The 19,851-nt window shown below is 42.7% G+C and overlaps 1 long non-coding RNA gene across 1 annotated transcript in view; it reads left to right on the plus strand.

The window, feature by feature from the left end:
• The first annotated feature begins 1,510 nt into the window (after window positions 1-1,510).
• LOC105982772 overlaps window positions 1,511-19,851 on the plus strand; it is a 34,640-nt gene continuing 16,299 nt past the window's right edge. Inside the window, exons 1-2 of the long non-coding RNA XR_001174913.1 lie at window positions 1,511-1,660; window positions 6,486-6,549. This is a non-coding gene — a long non-coding RNA (uncharacterized LOC105982772). The remainder of the gene's footprint in view (window positions 1,661-6,485; window positions 6,550-19,851) is intronic.

Genomic DNA, 19,851 nt, shown 5'->3' on the forward strand with positions numbered 1-19,851 from the left:
TGTCAGACTCTAAGCTGCACTGTTGCAATGCATTTGCAAGCTCTTCACTGCTGGTTAATAAAAGTTAGTAATTTTTATTAGGAGGCAATTGTACCTCAAACTCCCCAACCCAAAAAAAATAGCCTTGTACTTTCATAGAACAGGTGTTTACATGACAGGAGGATTTCTTTAGAAATAAAACATAGCTATAGTTTTTATTCTTACTAATCAAACTCAAACCAAACCCAAATTAAGGATTTTTTTCATAGTTACAACATTAACTATGACCAACATATGGTTAAATTGAATTTTCAATAGAACCACCACTAAAATGCATAGTTGTTTAAATCTACTGCAGTTATTAGAGGAGGCAGCAGCTTGGGGAAGAAAAAAAAAAAGAGATGCAAACATTGCAAGAATATTCCATCTACCATATATGTTAGTTTACTAACATATATGTTCTGTTAAACATGTAGTACATAAAATAACATAACATAGTTCAGCATAACATAACATAGTTAAACATAACATAAACATAACATAACATAACATAGTTAAAAAAAAACTAAGGCCTTAGACTGGTTGGGACATTTCTTCTTTACTTCTCCAGTAGCAAGAAGGCTGGCAGAAGGATGATCTCTCTATCAGAGACTACACTCCTGTCTGTGCTTCTCATCCCAGCTGACTAGTTTTAGCACCTACATTTTCTTTTCTGTTGTGGTCTAATCAAATTAGAGATTCAGCCATTCAAACAATTACCCAAATAAAAAGACGAACACAAAGGAGTACGGGAATCAAGCTATAGATCCCAAACCCTTTATTATATAGCATAGGGCAGGTTAAAAGTATCCATACACACTCTCAGGACAATGTAGGTACCAGAGGGCAGAAGGGTATGGTCCACACCTTCTCTAAGAGAGGGTTGCTGTCCCCAGGACATGGCATATAGATTGAGTTTCTATCACCCAGCATCTGCTGCCCTTCTTTAAATACCACCGTTCAGATTTTCCTTTTTAGTTTCCTTTTTCTTGAGTCTGAATCCAGATACTTCCAGAGAAATAGCATCAGCATTGACTCTTACCAAGCACAATACTTTACCTCCTGTGCCAGGCCCAGGTATCTGGCCCCAATCTACTAGCAATCCTGAGTTCCTCTTTTCCAGAAGAGTTGCACTTGACCAAACAAGAGCCATCTGGACAGAAGAAGTTCATTCTCTCTCTCTCTCTCTCTCTCTCTCTCTCTCTCTCTCTCTGTCTCTCTGTCTCTTTCTGTCTCTCTGTCTGTCTCTCTGTCTGTCTCTCTGTCTGTCTCTCTCTCTCTCTCTCTTTCTCTCTCTCTCTCTCACACACACACACACACACAGATCACCTCCCAAAGGAACCTGCTACCAGTAATGACAAACCATTCTCTTTGCCCTAAAGTGGAACCAACTTTGTGTAGTAATTGCAGAACCTGGGTGGGATCAGATCTCAGCTGGCTTCCTGCTGAGAACACATCCTTGTTTGGTTCCCCTCCCCTCCCCCTGCTCCCGTGTGAGAGAGTTTTCTTCAGAACATCCAAGTTTCTACTTAGAGGAAACTCAGCCTAAGGTCTGAGTGAGTGCCTCTGCATCTGCCAGAAGTCTGTGCCCTCCCTGGACTGCACAAACGCTGACGTGGCCTTGGAGTTTTCAGTCAAAGAAGTGAGTCAAATATTTTACTGAGTTATAGTGCGAGTTGGGCTCTGTGAGATTATAAACTCGAGCAGGTTAGAAGATATTCAGGGTAAAGTTATAACTCAGTTTGTCAGTTATTTTGCCTATAAAGATATATTAAGCATCTACTGAGCACAGTGATGGAAAGAACATGGCCCTGAACTCACATAAGCTCCAGTCTTTAAGTAGACCATATAACAATGCAAAGTGATAAATGTAATAGAAATGGATATGTTATAGAAACACGGAAAAGAACCAAATCATTTCTTCTCAAGGCAAAGGCAGCCCTAAAACTTGAAGGAAAACCAGAGACTTGGAGGAGAAAAGTGTTCCAGCTAGAAGAATGATATAAAAGAAGCAAAGGTGGGGGCTAGGAATGTCAGTCTGCGTTGAATATGGACACATCCCCCCTGCCTGGGGAAATGTGTTCTCTGAGAGTGGAAAGCTGCTCAGCCTAGGCACAGAAGCAACTGGAAGTTTGGCAGGCACAGGCTACAGGTCCAGTTCCTCAGCCGATGGAATGAAATCTGTAGAGGCATGCACATATAAGTAATATAACAATATACAAATGATATTTGTCAAGATGGAACTATTAAATGTGTTTGATGGAAACTCAGTATTCTGTAGCAATCTCTACTTGGAAGGCAGCGACAGGAAGATGACTTAGGCTCAAGAGTTTGAGGTCACCCTGAGCTCCATGGAGATGGTCCTTCCTCACAATGAGGGAAAGGAGGGGAAGGGAGAGGAGAAACGAAACATCTCTAGGTTTAAACCAAGAGTTTGAAAGACTGGTCCACTTAGTGTAATGGAAAGTGAGGCATTTGACCAGCAGCAGAATGGGCAGGTGAGTTGGTTTAGAAGCATCTTCTAGGTTCCTTACAGGGACAATTTTCATTAACCCTTGTATGTCCCTGTGTGTATTAAACAGAGCAAGCCTGTGCTTGCTCTGCACATGCTCAAAGAACAGATGGGTAGAAAGGGAGAGGATGATGGGAACAGGAAGCGTCTTCAAACCTGGAGCCACAAAATTCTATGTTCAAACTTTGGCTTCTGTCCTTACCATTTTTCCCTTTAGACAAGTCAGTTGAGATTCCTAAATTTCAGTTTCCTTCTCTGTAAACAGACTAACACCAGTGACCCTCATGTTCACAGGACTGACTGGCAGCTCACACTTAGGATTACTTGGGCATTGCCAAGAATGTTAGGAGGTTCCTCATTTACAAAGTATTTCTCCCTCACGTAGGGCTTTATTATTTTTCTTTCAGAATCCATTCTCCCCTTCCCTCCCTTTCTCTTCCTCAGCCGTTCCCCTTTCCCCTCCCTCACATCCTGACTTGTAGATGTTTCCAGCAGAACATGTTTAGTAACTGGAATTCTAGCCAAAACCTTCCCTTTAAAGAACAAACGCATTCTCTCTTCCACTTCCCTCCCCCTGCACACAGGGAGTTAATAAGAGCATGACAGCAGCTAGTACATTTAGACAAACACATATTACCATTCATTTATTCCCAACAATGAATTAACACACAACAGAGTGAACAATGAGGATGTACTGACTTAGCTTCTCACTTCATTACACCAAATAAGCATATTTAGAGTAGAATTGCAATCGCAGAAGGTAGGCAGGCTCAGAACATCCACACCAGGCCCATTTTTTACTTATGCATTAAGGGAATGCACCTTATTTCCTCCAACTCACTTCGAATTTAGTAATTCTTGGAGGAAAGAAATTCTGCCTTCTTCACTTTTAGGCCTTTCCAGGCTCTTAATGCAATTCTTTATTCTGAATAAGCACTCAGTTACTGCACATGTAAAGAATGAGGAAAAAGAGCCACACTTATTCCATTCCATTACTATGTCTTTATATTTATTCAAAAGTAAATACTTAAATACAAGGAAACTGGATGTCGATGGCTCACACCTATAATCCTAGTATTCAGGAGGCTGGAACTTGAGACTGAGGTTCTAAGACAGATCTGCAAGACTCTAATCTCCAATTAGCCAGCAAAAGACTGGAACTGGGGGTGTGGCTCAAGTGGTAGAATACCAGCCATCAGTGAAAAATCTGAGTGAGAACATGAGGCCATGAGCTCAAATAAAGTTCTAGCACACACAGACACACAGACACAGACACACACACACAAATAGGAATGTGACTCTTTTCTTTCCACGCTGGCAAATGCAGTGAGAGTCTATAAACATCTTAAACTATAAATGCCATGGCATTCAATCACACTGTGAAATACAGGAGAATGTCTATCAGGCACATTCCTCCATCTTCATTTCACAACATATACAAACCCAGGAGGGAGCAGAGTCTAAGGAAACTGTAACTCTCTGGTTACGGCTAGAGAGCTTGGCTATGTTTATGAGCAAAGGTTGTTTGCATGCCTCCAAATTTGGGTTTGTAGACTGAAAATAAGTCCCTCCTGTAAATGAAGCTAGCAGAGATGCTATTCCTCAGAAAGGAGATGCACTGGAAATCATGGACAACTGCAGTAACAAACCTCATTACAAATGCTGCAGACCTGTTGAAAGACTGGACTATCTACATCTATTCTATGAACACTGTCTCCCAAAGTCAATGCACTTACATGCTGTGCTGCGTTCTCCCCTGAGCACCGGATTCAGTTATTTGTTCTATGGATATTTACTAAGCCTTACTGTATTCCAAGGGCTGTGCTAGAGATACAATGACAAAAAAAGATCAAGTCCCTGGAAGTAATAATAAGACACTGGGAACCTAAGAATGCTACCCAGAAGAGATTCATGTTAAGCTACAATCAGTAGCACCTTGTTGTGCTTTATTTATTAGTTATTTGTATATATAAATGGTAGCACAGGAGGGTTACAATTTTGTAGGTTTCTTTATGTGTACAGTGCATCTATTTAAATATATTTTTATTTTCTTTAGGTGGTTGTACAAAGGGTTGTCATTCACCAGAGCAGTTTATGAATACAGAGCCTCTTCATCATCCTCCCTCAAACCTCCCAACCCCACTTTTCCCTCAGGTTTCTTATTTTAGAGAACGTGCATTGGATTTTTATTTATTTTTCTTTTTGGTCAGTCATGGGCTTGAATTTAGGCCTAGACGCTGTCCCCTCAGCTCTTCAGTTCAAGGCTAGCGCTCTACCACTTGAGCCACAGCGCCACTTCCTTTTTTCTGGTGGTTTATTGGAGATAAGAGTCTCATGGACTTTCCTGCCTGGGCTGGCCTTTGAACCACGATCCTCAGATCTCAGCCACCTGAGTAGCTAGGATGGCAGGTGTGAGCCACCGGCACATGACTGCATTTCACTCCCCTCTGATTCCCCTTTCCTCTCTTCATTCACCTAGCCCCCTCCCATTGACCACCCCCCTCACATACACTTGCCAGGACCCAATTTCTGGTACTTATTTTGCTGAGCTGTTAGTATTTCCAAGGAATTATATCATCTGAGTTCTCCCCTGAATCTATCACAACTTAGCTAACGTACTTGTATACACTTGGATCCACCCCCAAATTGTATACTTATACATTTATAGACTAATCCTAGCTTCCACATATGAGAGAAAAGATACATCTTTTGTTTCTCTGAGACTGACTTCATTTATTTTGTTCCTGTCCTTCCATTTTCTTTGCAAATGAAGCAATACCATTCTTTCTGATGGATGAGAAAAAAATCCATTGTGTGTATGTACGTGTGTATACATGTGCATATCTTTGCGTATCACATTTTCTTGATCCATTCAATCAATTCATTGTATTCATATGCTACTTTGTTAAATGGCAAATCCTTTGTACAACTACTTAAAGATAAAAATATTTGAAAGTGGCTCTGTGTCTCAAGTGGGAGAGTGCTCACCTTGAGCTGAATTGCTGAGAAACAGCACCCAGACCCAGGGTCCAAGCCCCACAACTGACAAAAAAAAAAAAACACCTTGAAACATTTTGGAAGTGGCACTGTGGCTCAAGTAGTAGAGCACTTGCCTTGAGCTGAAGAGCTGAGGGATAGCGCCCAGGCCCAGAGTTCAAGCCCCACGACTGACAAAAAATACATAAATAAAAAATAATATTTTTTAAAGGGAGAGAATGCTTTCTTCTGAAGACTGTAGAATTGGCTTTATTACAGCTGCTAATGATAAATTTGGCAATAACCAGAAATCATCGATAGTAAGAAAGAAACTGGAGTCTGGAATTTACATGTGAATATCCTAAGTGAAAAGTGTTCACTAAGAAAGTCTGAACTGAATGTCAAGACAAAATGAAAACAAATAAAACAAACATGTTTTAGTGTGTTCTTTTCATCCAGTGTGCTCCCTGAAGGATTTTCTCAGCATTGTTTTACCTGCTGTTGAAGGTTCATAACACCAGATGGCGCCATTGAAGGTTTTTAAGAAATTGCATTCTCTTAGTTTGGGAATTTTAGGAAGAAGATGCATCTCTCCCCTAAAACATAAAATATCTTTTTGTTAGACAGCATCAATATATCTTTGAATGAAATAGCAAAATCTTTATCTCAACAGGTAATAATACACCAATAATAGAGGAAGAATTCAACTACAGGAACACATGACCTTTGAGAGGTCTTTTAGTCTGGTGAACACATTTGTCCTTGAATTTTCTTCATTTGTAAATTCCAAAGTCTTCCCTAATGAGGTACTAGTCTTTCCCTGACCCTTCGTTTGGCTAGTTAATACTTGACCTTTAGCTGCCGTGTCTTTTTCCATTCCTGTCCCAGCCTCCCAGCATGCTTCCTGCTGCTACCCGCCTACTTCACTGTTGTATTAATCCACCTCAAAGAATAACGTGTAGTCTTCATTTCTACCCAGATCTTGGCATTTTCTGAGTCTACAATGTAAAATCTGGAAACATCAAACCTGGAATCGATGGGAGGTATTTATGCTCCCAAAGAGGACACTTAACAATTATCTGCAGGATTTCCTGGTTGTCACCCCGGGGGTACGGGTGGAGCAGAGGCTGGTGATCCTGCTAAGCATGCCTGAAAGTGACAGAGCAGCCCTGCTGCCTGCCCCAATGAAATAGCCCCAAACGTCAAGAGATTGAGGAGCTCTGACTTAGAAAAGGATGCAGAGAGGACCCCCTCTTCTCTAGGTCTTCTCAAAGCAGACCTGGATGTGCAAATGTCTTCCCTATGCAACAGGTATGTCCATGTCACTGCCCAGGGGTGCCATCGCCTGTCAAAAGCTCAGCTTCACACGATGACTATTAAAATGGGCCTTTCTGTCTTTCAAAAGTCAAAACCCAGTCCAAGCAGAACCTCATAGATATCACTTCTATGTAGATGAGAATCAGGTTTTTCACACTTTACAAAGAATGCACTGGCAACTAGAAGGGAACAAGATAGGATGCTAGCTATGTGGAAAGATGACTTTAACTGCAGAGATCAGAAATAGCAGCACACACAGGGTCCCCAAGACAGGGCTGAAGCTTACCAAAGGCACATGTCCCTGCAAAGCACTTACAGGCAAGTCTTCCTCTCCCATCTCCACTGTGGGTCAAGGAAAGTCAAACCTCAAAGACCACACCACCCGTGTGTGTGTGTGTGTGTGTGTGTGTGTGTGTGTGTGTGCATGCATGCATGTGCACATGCACATTTATATATATATATATATATATATGGCTCATATATATATGTATAATATCATAAATTAGGCTCATTTGGTATTCACCTTTCCTCTATAATAAACTTGAGGATCTCTCCTATTCTTGGAGAAGGCTCTCATTAATGAATGTTTTCCCTCTCACCACCCTGAATAAAATTAACTCCTCGATGGTCTCTCACATTTTCCTCTCTCTTCCACTAATTTTTTTTTAATCTTTTGGACTACAGGACTGTTTAAGGGAAGCCTACTATCTCCAAATCGTTTCAGTCTGCACAAGGCCAATGAGGAAAGGGAAGGAGCTGGATTCCAGTTCCCATGAGCCTTTACGGTGATCCTTGCTGAGGGGTTAGACAGGAACGTCCCACCCAAATCCAGCTGCTTTTCATCTCACCTCTGCTGCCCTGTTCGGTTAAGAACTTTCCACACAGCCCCACCCTGGGGAGGCCTTTCATTCTGGTAAGTCAGGATGGTCTCTGGATCCCATGAATAAGCCAGTACTCACTGGAACTGGGTAGAATTTGTTTGCCCAGAGATAAGCAGTAAAGAAGGACAAACTAGAAACTCAAAACAGGAAGGATATGCCACATTTAGGAGACAAGTGTAAGACAGAAACTGAGCAATGGTAAAAGTAGAAAGAGGAGCCTGCAATGCATGCTCACACAAGTCCAAAGAAGGCTTGATTGCGGAGTGAGAGAAAGGAACCTTCTTGTCTAAGTGCTGCAGGAAAAAAGTAAGGCATATAGATGAGCTTGAAATAAATTCATCAATTTTGTCCATCAGAAAACCCCCAAGGATCTCAGAGAACAGGTGAACCTGGGGTAGGGAGAGATGGTAAGGTGTGACAGATCGCTCTTCTTGAGGCCCAGCATCCCCCAGGAAGAGCTTCTGAGGACATTACTATTTACCAGTCATTGCTAAATAATCTTCCTTTGGCAAAGAACAGCTGTTTTGCTTTTCTTTAAAACTTAGGTTTAAAGAGAAGCAAGTGAAAAATGGGAAAATACACTAATTAAATTCCAAATCCAGCCAGGCACCCGTGGCTCACACTTGTAATCCTAACTACTCAGGAGGCTGAGATCTGAAGATCGTAGTTCAGAGCCAGCCTGGGCAGAAAAGGCCATGAGACTTATCTCCAATTAACCACCAGAAAACTGGAAGTGGTGCTGTGGCTCAAGTGGTAGAACACTAAGCTTGAGCAAAGAGCTCAGGGACAGTGCCCAGGCCCAGAGTTCAAGCCCCACGACTTACAAAGAAAAACAAATTCCCAAATCCTTTCATCACTTGACATTTTGCTTCTGCCTTCTACTATTTATGAGAAGTTGGTCAAGGTAGACTCTCTGGGTCCTTTATTTCTTCTCTCCGTGGAAGAGAGATGAGGTTATTGAAGAATTAATACGGAATGAGGTTTATACTACAGCACAATACATGTGTAAGTGAATATATAATTGCCATATAAAATTCATTCAGAATAGTCCAAGGAAGGATTCTTGATCATTTTATTACAAAAACAAATCTTACCATGATGACAAAATCCTATGTCCCTAGGCTTAGACGGAGAAGACGAAAATGAAGGAGCTAGTCTGTCCTTCACACATGAAGTATGTATACCAAAAAAAAAAAAAAAAAAAAGCAGATCCCTGGGAACGCGAGTCTACTTCTGACTGAATGATCTGACTCTGTGATTCTCACATGGGGGTCCCCCCAGTTTCTCAGGTGGGGGTTATCCACAGTGCATGGAGCATGTCCAGAATACTCAAAAACACTGCAAAATTTCCTGAAAGAGTGTTATTTGGCACCTTCAGAGGAAACCTCTTAGATTTAAGAGGCAGAAAGTTTAAACTTAAGAGGGAGATGTTTTTAATAATTTTTAAAATGTGAGAAAGCTACTACCCCTTTAAAAGACTGTTAATGCTTGGGAAGTCGAGATGGGAGCTCATGGAACCAGGCCAGCATAGAAGTTCACGAGACTCCATCTCACTCAATAGTCAGACATGATGGCATATGCCTGTCACCCCTTTCAAGCAGAAATAGGAGGATCGCAGCCCAGACAGTGAGGCTCTACCTCAAAAATAGCCAACACAAAGAAGTGCTGAGGCATGGCTCAAGTGATAAGGCCTTGCGAGAGCAAAGCATGGAGTTCAAGCCTTACCACCAAACACTAAACAAACGAACAAACAAAAAGTTAATGTTCTTCCTTTTTTGCTTTTGTTAAAACTCTTTGAGAAGTCAGCCAAGGCTGTAGGTCTTCTTGACATTCTTTTAAGCAACTTAGAGTAAACGTTCCTGAGCATGCATGGATATAGGCTTATTATTTTTTTCTTTTGTAGACCTGTGATCTATGACTTTAAACTGAGAATGTGAGAAATGTACCTTCACTCCACATATGACTCCCAATATCAATATACATAGGCTCCCTGAATACAATCTGCACACCTGATTTCTTTAAGAACATTGCTTTTGGAAATCATTCCTTTCTTGCTCCAGGTGAAGTATTTCTTTCCTCTTTTATCTTCTGGCTGTGCGTTTTTTGTTTTGTTCTGTTTGATTTGACACTCCCCAAGATGTGAACCCATTGTGTTTGTTTACAAGAAACATTCTTTAAAAAAAACTCTAACATGGGGCTGGGAAAGTGGCTCAGTGGTAGAGTGCTTGCCTTGCATGCATGAGGCCCTGGGTTCAATTCCTCAGCACCACATAAACAGAAAAAGCTGGAAGTGGTGCTATGGCTCAAGTGGTAGAACGCTGACCTTGAGCTGAATAGCTGAGGGACAGCGCCCAGGCCCAGAGTTCAGACCCTCAGGACCAGCAAAGAAACAAAAAAAAATGTAACACAGTGTTGGGTAATTTCATGATATAAAACAAATTGTGTGATCTTTGAGGTAAGGCTCTCAGGGTTCTGAGATTATTGGAAAATCATTACCAACTATTACCAATTGGAGTTAAACAGTCCCAGATTGCTGCATGCACTTCAGTAGGAAAATTCCACTAGCTACTATGTCCTTACCTCTTTGCTACTTTGTCCTTACCTCTTATTCTCTTCTTGGCTAGTGAAGACCTTAGTCCCAACTATGCCATCTTGCCATGGCATTGCTTATGAGCTCTACTAGGAGGCTCCTGTTCTGGTGGTTGCCTGTGTCATAGTGATGATTATTGTGAGTAGCTCATCAGATACGCTTGTTTTCATGCTTGTCTTATTCTCCTCTCCTTTTATCAAATTTTACCACCTATTTTAGAACAAGGGCTGTACCTAACTTTTCTCATACCCCTAAACAATATCTGTACCTCTACCTTGCAAGCAGTAAGCACTGAATTGATTAAACGGAACCAAGCCAAATGTAGAAGGCCAATTGTCACCGTCAGTTTTAATTAGTCACATAATGGAAATTTACTTTGTGAAAGACAAAAAAAGACGATAGGAAAGTCCATCATCTCATCTAATTTTCACAGGAATTCAGGAAGCTAAGCCAAAGTACAAGATACAGAGTCCAAACTAGAAACAGAATAGAAATAGAAAGACTTCCATTTAAATAACCAATCTATAATATTTACTGAGCGTCTGAAATGTGCTAGTAACTCTCTTAAGCTCTAGAATCAAAGTTTATATAAAACATTCAACTTTATCAGCACACTCTTATAAAGGAAGACCCCAGAGGCAGTGAATAATTAAGTTATCACCAATGGACTCGTTCAAAAGGGATTCAGGGAGCCATGGGAGCAAACACAATGGGGAGTCTTGTTCCATTCGTGAAGGTTAGATTTCCACCTTCCCAACCAAATCTCTCTTTTGCTGAATTAAGTCTATTTGACATTAGGAGAAGAAAATGTGCCTTGGAAAGTGCCAGAGTATTTTGTTACTACCAAAATAATGGAAGCCAATAGTTGGCCAAACATCTATGCAATATGTCTCATTTGGGGAGGACAAGGTGGAATGGAGCCTTATTAAGATAAGAATATATTTCCTCCTTATTATCTCATTAGCCATAGACTTGAATTTTGATAGGGAAATTTTCAGGGTTAAACACTTGATTGCTGCTAATGGCCACAATAATAGCACCGCCGTGTTTAGGTCTAATTTATAGGCATTTAACATAACTTCAAGTATGGATTTCTCCAAATGCACTTGCTATTTCATTGGGGCTAACTATTAAGGGTATGGGATCCTGCAGGACTAATTATGAGCAGAGGAAATGGCCCCATAAACTTATCTCAAGCTCACAGACCCCTTGCAATATAGAACAGGATGGCCAGCAATTGTTAACATCAACTTGACAAGTTTTTTTTCCTAGTAGTAATGTTATTTTGTAAATCTTTAGCAGTATGGTCAAACTCAATGTTGTTTTAAAAAAAAATCGTTTGACTTTTAAAAAGGACTTGTACCACCATCATTTATTTCCTCCTGAGTGGACTGGCAAAATGAACAGTTGAGTCGATGACTTCACCTAGAGTCCACCAGAGGGCGCTGTTCTGCAAGCAGTGACATTCTCCCAGGGTGATTCACCTTCCAACTGCAAACAGGGCCAAGGAACCGCAGCAATGACATTCCTTTCCAATTTACGTGTTTTCCAACCTTGAAAACGTGATAGTAAGTAAAAGAAAAGAAGCTACAAAGGCCACGTCTTCCATGATTGTATTTACGTGAAATCTCATGTTCGGAGATCCTAAACTGATGCGGTCTGTGATTGTGAAGGCCTGGCTTCAGAATGCAGGCAGTCCTGGCTGTGACTCAGAGTCTGATATGGCTGGCCCCTGCATTTCAGCTTACAGCTCATCTTCTACTGAAGATCAGTGCCGCACATTTCGGTGGCATCATAAGTGTCACTGTGGGAGGGACGCTGCAGGATCCTGCCAGGCAGTGATGGAGTGGATGGACAGGCCACCTTCCTCTATCCGTGCCCAGACAAGCCCGAGGTACATTCCTCGTGGCTCTCCAAAAAGGTCCAGAGATATTGAACCCCAGTTCCTCCCAGCAGGAGGAAGTCAAGAACTTAAACCTGTGCAGTCCTTTCTTTTCCTCATTCACTCTTTCCTGCTCCCCTCCTGTTATCTGGAGTCATTTCCCAAAATGCATACAAAATACAAGCCATCGCTTCAGGAGATTCAGGATCTGATTTCCAGAGGGGAGATGATGCTGGTCAGAGAAACTTCAGCACACACACACACACACACACCACACACACACACACACACACACACACACACACACACACACACATCAGTTGAAAAGTTGGACAAGGCTTTTCCTACAGCTCTTGACCTCCACATTCATGAAGAATCAACTTCCATGTTCCTGCAACAGAAGCTCTCTCTCTCTCTCTCTTTCTCTCTCTCTCTCTTTCACACACACACACACACACACACACACACACACACATCTATCCTCATCTCTAAATTAATGTGGCCACATGCAATAGAGGTAAGTTAATAGCTCTGAAATTAAGGACAGTTAGACCGAAACTATGACTCCACAATTTCCCCCACCTGTGTGATTTGACCCTGGGGGCTCTGGAAAGTGGAGACTACATTGGCTTTCGAGGCTGACGGTGAGGTTAGATGGGTAGCTGAGGTAGATCATATCCCCCTCATCTGCCTAGACTCATCTTATTGTGAATCTAGACACGGCCTAGTTTTTTTGTCTGCAAATGAAGCCAATTTTCAGCCATATCTGCCCTGGTCATTAGCTTTAAAGCCTTGGGAAAATTCTCCTTCCTTTGAAACGGAGTTCCTGAACTTGTTCTGCCCAAGCTTAAATGAAATAGCAGCTATGTGCTCACCTATCACCCATAACCAGTAGATTCATTTCAGTTTTGCTACTCTATACTAATCCACACAGATCCCTAGTTTTCTTTCCAAGCACCCTATTAAGCACCTGCACAAAGCCATTGCTGAGATCCACCCCTCCCCTTTCCTACCACTATTGTCTCTTCAAACTTCCATAATCCTGAGTGGATAGCTTTCCATTCCCTTGCTGCACCTAACCAACAACCATGGGGTCTCTGCTACCTCCCCCTTTCCTTCTTTGCACACAAGCATCAAGAGCAGAGTCAAGGTAGAGCCCTAGGTCATGCATGCAGTACCTGCAGTTTGGGCTTTCTTGGGACCTGGTTCCTGAGCAGCACTTACTGTCTACCGTCTGCAGAGCCACCTAGAGTGATGGTTTGTGGCTAGTAGATTCTCAACAAGTGTTTGTTAGGTGAACCTTACTGGGCTCATTTGTGAAAGCATGCTGATCATGCTGTCTTGTCACACGTCAGGAGGTCAATGATGGAAACCGCAATGCGCTCATCCATTCTGCTGCTGGGAACAGGAGTGCCTTTGAGCTTTTCGCCCACCCTTGACATGCAGCTTTTGACCTTACCTGTGGTACTTCAGGACCCAGCCATGGGCATTGTATCAGTAGCCAAATAAGAATAAGGAAAGCTGAGACTGATCTATGTCTCTTACTCTTTTCATTGTCAGCCTCAAATCCAAGCAGCTCTTTTATGAGCAACCACTGTGAGCCAGGAGTTCTAATAACCATTTTATATGCATCATCTTATACACTTCTACTTCTATTCTGTCCACAAATATTTATTGAATTTCTACTATACAAACATAGAGGATATGAACCTGACTGGCAGGGAGCGCTGTCAATAATGACCTGGGAGAAATTTACATTGCTAAAAAGTATTGCACTCCTAGAGACATGTCAAAATTTCATTATAAGACATTCCCCAAAGTCACCTATTTTGAGGTAACATGCGCACGCGCACACACACACACACACACACACACACACACACACTTTTGGAAGTGGAGGAACATTATTGGGGTCTCATTTTAGTGAATGATATATCTTTTTCTATTGTTCAAAACTCACCCCAAGTGTATCTAACTATAATTTTCATGACCATGTAATAATGTGTGCTGCATAAATAACTTTCTGCCTCTATTCTGTCACCTAACTCAGTGATTTTTCTTTGACTTAAGCCAGGAAGTGGGCAATGCAGCCACTATTGGGCCATCTGTATCCAGCTGGAGAGCTGAGGTTTGACTGTGATCATGTGTATTTTCACATGGCAAAATAGAATCGTATTTCATAACTGTGTACATCATTATCATTATTTATTAAAAACACCCCAAGTAGCTGAGCGCAGGTGGCTCACACCTGAAATCTTGGGAAGCTAAGATCATAGGACTGAACAAAGTTCAAAGCGAACTAGGGCAGAAAAATCAGTGATAGTCTTACTTCCAATTAGCAGCAAAAAGCTGAAATTGAGGCGTGGTTCAAGTGATCATGCTATCCCTTAGCAAAAAATAAAAGGCAAGTAAGAGTGCAAGGCCCAGAGTTCAAGCCCCAATGCCCACACCAAGAAAACATATAGTGTTCACTGATGTTACCTGACTATGCTTCTTAATTTATAGAACATGTTCAAATGTGCCATGTCATCAAACCTCACATCAGCCCTCCATGGAAATCTAATTTTACAAATTAAGAAGCAAGTTCAAGGAATTAGGGTCATGATTCAAGTGGTATGGTACCTGCCTAGTGAGTGTACAACCCTGAGTTCAAACCCCAACATTCAAAGGAAGTGGGGGAAGGATGGAAGAAAGGAGGGAGGGAAGGAAGGAAGGAAAGAAGGAAAGAGAGAAGGGAGGGAAGGAGAAAGGGAGGGAAAGAAGGAAGGAGGAAGGGAGGGAAAGAAGGAAGGAGGAAGGGAGGAAAAGAGTGCTGGAAGGAAAGAGGGAGGAAAGTAGGGAGGGAGGGAGGGAGGGAGGGAAGGAGAAGATTAAGTCCAGACAGGCTTCAAGCCACCTTAACAAGCAGGCAGACAGTAATGAGGGAGGGAAGCTTTGTACCTGGATCTCACAGTCCATGCCTAGGGTCCTCCTGGTTCTCTCTTAATGACATAATCTGCCCACCCCAGGCGTGTTCCACTTTCAAAAGCCCAGCCTCGTGTTCCTATAAATACTTTCAGACTTGATTGGACTCATCATCAGATTTTAGTTCAGAAAAAGTGGTCACAGTCTTGATTACACACCAGGGGATGTTGACCACAAAGAGTCCTCGGGCAATGTTCCATAACCAAGGATAAGTGGCCGCAAGCTGACAGAGCCACCCCCCCCATCATCACCGGGGAGAGGGAGAAAGGAGACAGCAGCCTTCCGCAAGCCATCTGCTCTGCACTTGACCCAGTCTGTTGGTGTTCCCCTGCAGAGCCTGTTTAAAATTGCCTGATGAGCCTCGTTACCCATCAGGAGAACACAGCCTTTCCTCCATCTCACCTGCCACCCTCTCCCCCCCCAGCCTCATGCTAGCTGTGCTTTCTTCTATAACAGGATCTCTCAGCATCACTACTAGAGCGGGAATTCTACAGCATGGGGGGGTGGGGGGAGGTAGCCCTGGGCATTGTAGAAAGCTTAGCTCCATCCTGAGCCTCGATCTCCTGGAATCAAGAGTAACCTTCCAGTTCTTACAACTAAAGTTGTCTCCAGATGTTGACAAACAAAACATGTCTCTAGATGCTACCCAAAGCCCCTCCCTGGGGGAAGGGAGAATCCAGCTGTGTAGAGCACAGAGAGGTTGGCTTATTTTAGGAAAAGCAATGGATCCTCTTATCTACCTAGCAACATCACTCACAATGATGTCCTAACGAAGATCTGAGCGCCTACACCACACCAGTTATGTTTCTGATGCTTTCATTGAGGGATTGCTCTTTTTTTTAACCACATTCTTTCTAGTTCCATAGTAAAAAGTAAGAGGGGAATTTTTTTAATGCACAGATTCAATAACTTGTTTATACCCCCACCAGGAAGCGGCAGGTCCATTTCTGAGGTAGATAAACCATACCTCTACAAAGCTCTACTGAATTGGTTTATTTCTGCTGCTTATCACCTGCTGAGCACACTACCGCACCTGTAAAAGCACAATGTCATGCTCAAGGTCACGATCTTGGTAAGTTTTAGCAAGGAGATGTAGCTCTTCATTGTACCATTCAGGCTGGGATAAACTGAAACATGTCACTTTTGGTTCTGTGTTTTCCATGTAACTGTGGATGGCCCACCTGCGCAGGTGGTAAGAAAACAGGTAGGAGGTAGAAGCAACCTAAACACTTGGAAAAATGAAGTTGCTCATTACCTAGAATGCTGGCAGCGTTTCCTCATTAGAGGCAGAGCCAGAACGTGTCTGATTGGTCCCCAAGGGAAGCGCTTTCTGTATAGGTGACACTGAGAGGTAAAAGAAAGAGGAGTCTTCCATATGTTCTTGATAGGAGTGAGCAAAATGAGAAATGTTTTATTTAATTAACGCCCCAGAAGAGTGTCTAGCATACAGCGGGTGAATGCGGGAAAGCCATTTGTTTTCAGATGAGTGTTCTGTGGAGTGCTCTGAGCGCTCACACAAGCTTCAAACCAAATCCCTCCTCTGACACCTTCCAACCCAAGCATGTACATCCTCTCCTTGGTCTTCATTTCCCCGTGCATGAGGAAGGCCCGTGCTGTCTACTGTGCTGACCGCTAGGTTGACTGAACGGGGCAGCGCTAGCTTACCCTCCCTATGTGAGGCTCAGCATACAGATAGGTGATGTTCATTCTTAGGAGTGAAGTCAGCAAACATCCCACTTCTCTTAAGAGATTCAGGTTTGTCGGCAAAGGTTCATGTGCTGCTCAGAAATTCTTTACTTGGTCCTCAGGCTGTTCGTGTTCATGCTCTCCACCATGGTAATGCAGTATTTCCGTTTATGTCTTCAAATTCCTGACTAGACCACATGACCTCTTCCATGTAAGTCAACCCACAGGACGGGTAATGGCTGCTTTATTTGCATAGTTATCATAATGGTCTCCTCTCTCCTAGATACTGCCCTTTACTGAGCAATGTGTATCAACCATCTTCACCAGCTGCTTCCTCTCAGCCCACTTTTCAAAAACTAGTGGATCCCAGAAGACTATCGTCGGCTCTCTCTTTGCTTGATACATTTTCCCCCTGCAGCTGCTCATCTGCACTTCAACTTTTACCTTCAGCTGTTGATGATGTCTTTTTTTTATTGCAAAAATACTGTACAGAGGGGTTACAATTACATGGGCAAGATAGTGAGTACATTTCTTATCAAGCATTGTAGCCTCCTCCTTTGTTTCCCCTTCCCATCCCTTAGTTCATACCTTCCTTTTGGACCAGACTGCTGTACAATGAACACTCCTGTTTAGAAACCTTGTGGACATCCAAAAATGACATCATTATCCCAGACAAAATATGTATGACATCCCCAGCCAGCCCATTCATTCAAATACGTTCCAATCATCTACTATATGCTGGGAAACATTCTTAGCAGAGAGGAAAACCATGAGCCACCAAGGTTCTTGCTCCAGTGAAACCTACACTCTGGCTAGAATCCTTCTAGAATCCTTTTTCTTCTCCTTTCCTTCCAATCCAATTGGTCTCCAGTCTTATAAACTTTTACATCAGAATATATTCCAGTTAGGCACCGGTGGCTCACACCTGTAATCCTAGCTGCCCAAGTGGCCAAGATTTGAGATTTGTGGTTCAAAGCTAGCCTGAACAGGAAAGTCCATAATATTCTTCTCTCTAATTAGCCACCAAAAAAGCCAGAAGTGGAACCCTGGTTCAAGGGGTGGGATGCCAGCCTTAAGTGATAAAACTCAGGAACATGGCTCAAGCCCCAAGTTCAAGCCCTAGAATAAGCACATACACCCACACACGCACGCACACACACACACACACACACACACACACACACACACACATTACAATATACATATTCTGCCCCCTCTTCGCATTGCTATAGCCACCTCATTCTCACTCACCTTTCTTTCACTGTTCAAAGACCTTTCATTTATTCCCCTATGGATGCCAGTGTTCTTCATGAACAACAACAGAATAAAAAGGAGTTTATTTTCATTCCCTTGCTTCAGAAGTCCCTGCTGGCTCATTATCACTGGATGATAACATACAAGTTCCCTAATTAGACACATACAGTTCTGCACAATCTGGTCAGAGCCTGACTCTTCACGCTCATCTCCTCCCCACGCCACGCCCACCATGTCCCATATCCAGCTCCACTGTGCCTCTCACATTTGTCTGAACACAGGAGCATGGTCTCTTCTCTTCCCCTCTACCAATGCTGAGCTCCCAATTAGAAATGTCCGTCTCTTCTTTCATCCCTCCCTTCTTGCCCATCTAACGATCTGCTAGTCAACTGTCTTGATGATGTGAACTGTAATCATTCTGAACTCTTTCCTACTCTTTCCTAGTATCTACACCTATTGTTATCCACTCCCCACCCCCACCCCCTCTAATCTCTATTCTCTGATGACAACATATGCTGTTCAGATACTTTCCATATATATCCACTTGCAAATCCTTTTACCCAATAAGCATCTCAAGGATGGGGAATGTCCTATTGCTTCTTGCATTCGCTAGAATCTAGTCTAAATATATCTGTGGGAATAATGAAGAGAATGAATATCATTTATTAACTTTATTTCAGTTAGGCTTTGTTGTTGTTGTTGTTATTGGCCATAGGGCTTGAACTCGGGGCCTGGATGCTGCCCCTGAGCACTTTTGCTCAAGGCTAGTGCTCTACCACTGTGAGCCACAGCACCATTTCGGGTTTTCTGGTGGTTAATTGGAGATAAGAGTCTCACAGATATTCCTGTCTGGGCTGGCTTTGAACTGCAATCTTCAGATCTCAGCTCTTGAGTAGCTAGGATTACAGGTGTGAGCCACCAGTGCCTGGCTCAGTTACATTTTTAGATAGGAACTACTATTGCTAGTTGAAGCTGAAAGAGGTTTTTAAGTGATATTAGATGTAGCTTGCAAAATTGCTGGAGATGCCCAAGGAGCAAGCGCTCAACCAAGCTTCTAGGAACAGCTCCAGACTTCCAGAATCACCTGGTCATTGCTACAGTAAGGGGATTGAATGCTGCTGCAAGAAGTTCCCTCTCAGACAGCTGCTGACAGCAGTTATGTCACCTCTGCCACAGCCTATGCCTGACAATGGTCACTCTGCTCCCTAGCAACCACTCTCTGTCTTCTTACTTTCTACTTTTTTTTTGGTGGGGGGGGGATCCAATCGTGGTGCCTGAACCCTGGGCCTGGGCGCTGTCCCTCAGCTCTTCAGCTCAAGGCTAGCACTCTACCACTTGAGCCACAGTGCCACTTCCGGCTTTTTTCTTTTTGCTTATGTGGTGCTGAGGAATCGAACCCAGGGCCTCATGCATGCAAGGCAAGCACTCTACCACTGAGCCACCTTCCCAGCCCCGATCTGTCTATCTTCTTACTTTCTATTCCATAGTTGTCTCATTTGAGCACACCCAAATGGAAACCTAAATTGCATCTGGAAATTTAGCTGCAAGAGGGTTAGATAAATGTTTTAGCAATCCAACCTTGAAAGGGAGAAGGCTACACCAGGAGGGGTAAGGAGTTGATAGCAAATAAGCTAATCTTCAGTATCTACAGGTATGTCCCTGTAGTGGCAAGTTGACCATGGATAGAATAAGTAATGTTACTATGTTCACTTCATTAATAAGAAGACAAAAGCTTAGAGGGGATAAAAGCATCCTAGAGAGTTGTTTAAGT

The sequence above is a fragment of the Dipodomys ordii genome, unplaced genomic scaffold, assembly GCF_000151885.1.
Source record: "Dipodomys ordii isolate 6190 unplaced genomic scaffold, Dord_2.0 Scaffold17, whole genome shotgun sequence".
Classification (NCBI taxonomy): Eukaryota; Metazoa; Chordata; class Mammalia; order Rodentia; family Heteromyidae; genus Dipodomys; species Dipodomys ordii.